The following is a 6,238-nucleotide window of genomic DNA, read 5'->3' as shown; positions in this document are numbered from 1 at the left end:
CGGGAACTCTACGGAAGCTCGGAAGTATCAGAAGCAAAATGCGTAGGACCGCCGGGGGAAGAGCGGCTCTAGTGTACCGCTTTCTGATTGGTTTGCTGATGCCCCGCCTCCTTTTCGGCAGCTGCCACCAAAATTCCAATCTCTTCCTCTCTCTGGTCGTTTGTTAAGTCGGTCATTCGCTTGTTTCCTGGACACACCGTAGTCTTTTCTTAGCATTTTTAAGCCTGTGATTTGCCTGGGTCCTCGACATCTTCTCCAATAGAACACAGCAGGCAGCCGCTGTGACATTCTTTTTTTTTTTTTACTGTATATAATTTTATTAAATTTTCTGTTTTACACTTTAGAATACTCATTTAAACATCCTTGAAATATCAATGACTTCCCGTCTTGTCTTTCCATAGTTCATTTTGCATATCATAAATCCCTGCATATTTTAGCTAAACTAAACCATTCAGTATGCCATTATTACATCCATCAAAACTTATTTACACTGTTGAATTTATCTTAATGCTGCCAACGTTTTCAAGTGTACACAATTTCCCCCCATATATTCAATAAACATTTTGCAGTCTTCTCTAAATGTATGTTCTTCTTGTTCTCTTATTCTGTATGTTAGGTCCGCAAGCTGTGCATATTCCATCAGTTTAATTTGCCATTCTTCTTTGGTTGGGACCTCGCTCGTTTTCCATTTGGGGGCTAACAAAACACGGGCTGCAGTAGTGGCATACATAAATAACCTTTTTTGACACCTGGGAATTTCCCACTGAATTATCCCCAACAAAAAGGACTCTGGTTGTTGTTGCTGTTTAAGTACTTTTGAACTTTTTTTTTTTCAATTCATCATGGATCATTTCCCAATATTCTTTTACCCTTTTACAAGTCCACCACATATGAAAGAACGTTACAGCTGCTGTGACATTCAGCCCTGCCCAATGGCAAGGGGCATAGCAGGAGAGGGAGTTAGGTAAATAACTAGAAAATTCTTAACTAAAAGTAAATAGAATCAGAATATTTGAAATGGAAATGTCCACCAAGGTTGCTTGGATGATGTCGTGGTGGTGCAATCTCACGACGCAACCGGCAACCCGACAGAGTGATAGACTCCCACCCCGAAACTGAACTGTGGTACACCATATGGAAGGAGAAGAAACTCTGCAAACAGGTGGGTAATCTGTTACCCTACCACTAAAAAGGCTCTGCTCATCTCTCTTGCTCAGCCATACACGACTTGTACCAGAGAGCAGTCATCCAGCACCTTGGAGAGAGTGACTAAGGTCAACAATGATAAGGGAACGTCTCTTTTTTAAAAATAAATAATTTTTTTTATTGATTTCCCCAAAACAACAAAAATAAAAACAACAATACAGAAATAAAACAAAACAAATTGACTTCCCTCTCGCCCCTTCCTTGGTTCTATTATTTGTCAACATACTGCATGTCTGTTGTTAAATTTTAACCTATTTAAATCCCTATTATCCATTCATAACAAAATTACAAGTAATCTTAAAACCCTGCTAATGTATTAACCTGTGTACATTGCTTCTGTAAATATGCAATAAACATCTTCCACTCTTCCTTAAATTCATTGTCGTCTCTTCCTCTTAGTTTCATAGTCAATTTTGCCATTTCAGCATATTCAATTAATTTAACTTGCCAATCTTCTTTAATAATAATAATAAATTTTATTTATATCCCGCCCTCCCCAGCTGAAGCTGGGCTCAGGGCGGCTAACAACAGTCAAAATAGTTCAACACTCTAAAAACATTCATTATAAAATTAATTAAAATCAAATTAATGGCAACCATCAAGCAAAATTCTGTGTAGGTTGCCAGAGGAGGGGGTCAGGCTGCGCCCTGACCAAAGGGCTGGTGGAACAGCTCTGTTTTGCAGGCCCTGCGGAAAGATGACAGGTCCCGCAGAGCCCTAGTCTCTTGTGACAGAGCGTTCCACCAGATTGGGATGGGACACCTTCTTCTCACCAATGTTGTGCTAATAAGGTCCATGCGGCTGTTGTTGCATACATAAACAAGTTCTTTTGTGATTTTGATAGGTCCACTCCTATAATTCCTAATAAGAAAGCTTCTGGTTTTTTTTTAAACAAAGGTTGTTTTAAACATCTTCATTTCATCATAAATCATTTCCCAATATTTCTTTATAATTTTACAATCCCACCACATATGGAAAAATGTCCCCTCTGTTATTTTACATTTCTAACACTTGCTTTCCTTAGTTTTATACATTTTTGCTAATTTAGCTGGAGTTAGATACAATCTATACATCATTTTCATATAATTTTCTTTAATCACCACACATGCTATAAATTTTATATCATTCTTCCATAGTTTTTTCCCATTCCACCATCTGAATATTATGTCCCACATCTTGTACCCATTTAATCATAACTGATTTGACCTCTTCATCTTTTGTTTCCACCAGATGTCAAAGAAAAAAATAACTACCAAACTTTTAGAAGACATCTGAAGGCAGCCCTGTTTAGGGAAGCTTTTAATGTTTAATAAGTTATTGTATTTTAGTGTTTTATTGGAAGCCACCCAGAGTGGCTGGGGAAACCCAGCCAGATGGGCAGGGTATAAATAAATTATTATTATTATTATTATTATTATTATTATTATTATTATTATTATTATTACAACAAATGTAACTGATTTGTAAGGAAGACTGTAGAACCTGAAAAAAGAGACAAGGCATGTAGTTTTGTAAACCAAGTAAATCTTTAATAAAAATATATTTTTTTAAAAGCACTGGGGGGGAAATGAGGAACTTGAGAAGGAAATGGTTTTCAGCAAATCCAAGAAAACTTGTTTTAGTTTAGATGTTTTAAAAATAAGAGGGAAAAAGGTGTGTTCTTTGTAATTTTGCAAAACATGCTCATTAACCGCATGAAAGGTGCTCCCTTATGTTCATTTTTAAAATTTAACTTCCTAGTTTTCAAATGACTGAAGATTTTGACAGATTTTTCTGAGACTTTGGGGTCAAATGAAAGTAATTTAAAACAACTGTTGCTGAGACATTTCATCCCAAATGTCAGTGTGCCCCACTTCCCCCTACCACAACTTGTATGATGCCATTCTTAAACATGGCGGCCTCCCCATCTGTCATTTGCTCACAAAGCCCACAATAGCCTCTGTGGCCTACCTGTCTGAGGAGCTAGGAGACAGAAAGGAAAATAAAAACAGAGGAAGAGGTTACAGGTGGGAAATAAGCAGAGATGCTGTCATAATGAAAGGAAACTTTGGCTGCTGCTTCTGCGCCAAAGATGGCTGAGATGGAGCCTTGCCCACAAGGAGAAGGGGCAGTGGGGAAGAGGCGTGATGGATGGCAACCAGGAATCGCCTGGATGTCCTTTGGTCCTTCATCCTGGGAGCTGGAGCTGGAGCTTGATCCCTGGAGGCGTGGCCCTGTGGACCAAGCAGGGTATATTATGGGCTCTCATGTGAATGGGCTCTCACTGTCCATGGATTCCCCAATTAACGCATTGCCACACCATGCTGCTGGGCAAACTCGCAGGGCATCAAATCATTGGTGGCTCCTGAGTTTTGTAATGCTTGAAGTTGTCCTCTGCGTCCATCTAGGAGCTGTAGCCACATGCAAGCTGAGACCGGGAATAGCCAGTGGTGGAGGAAGCCCTGTGTTGTCACAGAGGTTACGTATGAGAAAAGCTGGGGAACGCAGAAGATCCTGGCTTATGTCTTCCAGCAGAGCTCGGGACCACCCCAGTTAGTTGGATTGGTTGGAGTTCCAGATAAATATATAGATAATTATATGTATCTATTTTATTCTAGGGAGGGACGCGGGTGGCACTGTAGTCTAAACCACAGAGCCTAGGGCCTGCCGATCAGAAGGTCGGCGGTTCAAATCCCCACGACAGGGTGAACTCCTCTTGCTTGGTCCCAGCTCCTGCCCACCTAGCAGTTCGAAAGCACATCAAAGTGCAAGTAGATAAATAGGTACTGCTCCGATGGAAAGGTAAACAGCTTTTCCACGCACTGCTCTGGTTCACCAGAAGCGGCTTAGTCATGCTGGCCACATGACCCGGAAGCTGTGTGTGGACAAATGCTGGCTCCCTCAACCTATAGAGCGAGTTGAGCGTGCAACCCCAGAGTCGTCCGTGACTGGACCTAACGGTCAGAGGTACCTTTACCTTTACCTTTATTTTATTCTAAGGTTCGTTATGGTAAGTGAGACCACTAGTTGGTGCTGCCTGGTATCTCAGGAAGGATGTTTTCATGGGATGCAGAAATTAGAGAAAAATATGGGCTAAAAAGGCAAGGAAAGAACCTCAAATGCATTCCATTTTGGTCAACATGTGAGATTTCATAAGATTTCTCAACCTAGCTCTGGTGTTAGTATTTTGGGGGCAACATTGAAGAAGAAGAAGAAGAAGAAGAAGAAGAAGAAGAAGAAGAAGAAGAAGAAGGCAAGAAAGAACATGCCCTAGTTTGAGATCTAGGTGGTCCGGGACAGCAATATGCATAATCCCCATCCCCAGCAATGGGAAAGTCACTTCTTCCTGGTCCAGTTCCACACACCATGTCCATTTCTGTCCGAAGGAAGGAAGGACGTGCGTGGGGAGAATTCATCTTGGCAGAAGCATTCCCAAGCAGAGCCGGATTGCCCAATGGATCAAAATAAATACTTTTAGTATTGTGTAATAAAATTGGTTTATTACTATTGTTGGTTGGTAAAATCAAAAACCTATCAGGAGATAATTTGTGAGGAGCCCAGCGATATTTTTACTACGTCAGGGACTCCACAGGTTCTAATCTGAATCTGTGCCTAACCAAGGGCAAACTTTGGGCTCTCAAATATCAACGGTGTCCCGCACGACCCTAAAATTCAGCACCCCTCCCTCTTGTTCTTCAGCATTGTTTTGGCTCCCTCGGCAATGTGGTGCCCAGTGTGAGCACACCAGTTGTACTATCCTAAAACTGCCCCGGCCCAGCCTTGGGATGTGGTGTTGGCATGGGAGAGAATCATGCCCCTTGTCCTGCCCAAGTGGACCGCAGAGAAACTCTTCCCGTAAAACTATAGGAATATCTAAATCAGGCCTTCCTCCTCCAGCTGGGAAGACCACTGGGAAACCCTTCCCCTGCTACTGAAGGTCACAGCATACCTGCAAATTCTGGGTTTTCCCCTGGCACCGCTGGGCTGCTGCTTGGCCTTTCCCAAATCATGACCCTGCGATGGAAGAAGGACTTGGCATTCTCCTGGCATAGGCATCCACAACAGAAAATATAATCTGGGGATCACAGCTGAGGACCTGCCAAGCTTTCTGTGGACAAGTCAAGCCAGTGAGCCAAGCCACATGCACTAGTGATGGGTGATAATAATAATAATAATAATAATAATAATAATAATAATAATAATATTTCTATGCCACTCATTTCCTCTGAGCCCCAGATCTCCTCCTACCTTTAGAGTTCCTTCTCATGGTCACTGATGGGCACACTTGATCATACTACTAGACTTCTGATCCTGAAGAGCTGCCCAGCCCAGCTTCAGGTCCCCCACCAAGTGCCCCCCTTCTAGAACCCACCACTCTCAACCGACTCTAAACAGCCTCCCCCCAACATTCATTCTCCCTTTCTAAGCCTCCTCCAACCTTCCGTCTCCGCCAGAATTCCACTCTCTCTCTTCCCCCCTCCCTCCCTGCTTGATATACACTTGGGAATTCTAATAGAATCACCTTAATTACCCTATTGCAAAAAGAGAGGAAGTGGTTACAGATGGGAAATGTCCAGGGATCCCAAAATCTAAACTCACAGACCCTGACGTATGTCTCGCAGGAAGACCCAGGGTGCACCTTGGACCTCAACATTTCCCCGTTCCCTCCCTGTGTCAAATTAAAGATTGTAAGCACCTCAGGGCAGGAACCTCTTTCTCAAGGGTCACACGCAGCGATGGTGCTAACAAATAACACAAAATAAATCCCGCTACGCTCCTGCCCCATACAAGATGAAGCCCACAAGACGCCTTTCCCTTAAAACCAAAGGATCCATTGGGGGTCCCTGCAGCATGAAAAGGGGCTAGGGGCGCACAACTGCATTTCTGAGAGGCAGAGACCTGGCAAGCTATCTATAGCTGTCGACAAGTCAAGCCAGGGAGCCAAGACACATGCACCAGTCATGGGTGGCAAGAAGAAGAAGAAGAAGAAGAAGATTTCTATGCCACTCCTCTCCTCTGGGCTTTGTGCTCCTACCTTCACAGTTCCTATTCA

The sequence above is a fragment of the Podarcis erhardii genome (genome assembly GCF_964252035.2).
Source record: "Podarcis erhardii genome assembly, chromosome: 13".
Lineage (NCBI taxonomy): Eukaryota > Metazoa > Chordata > Lepidosauria > Squamata > Lacertidae > Podarcis > Podarcis erhardii.
This window is presented reverse-complemented; position numbering follows the sequence as displayed.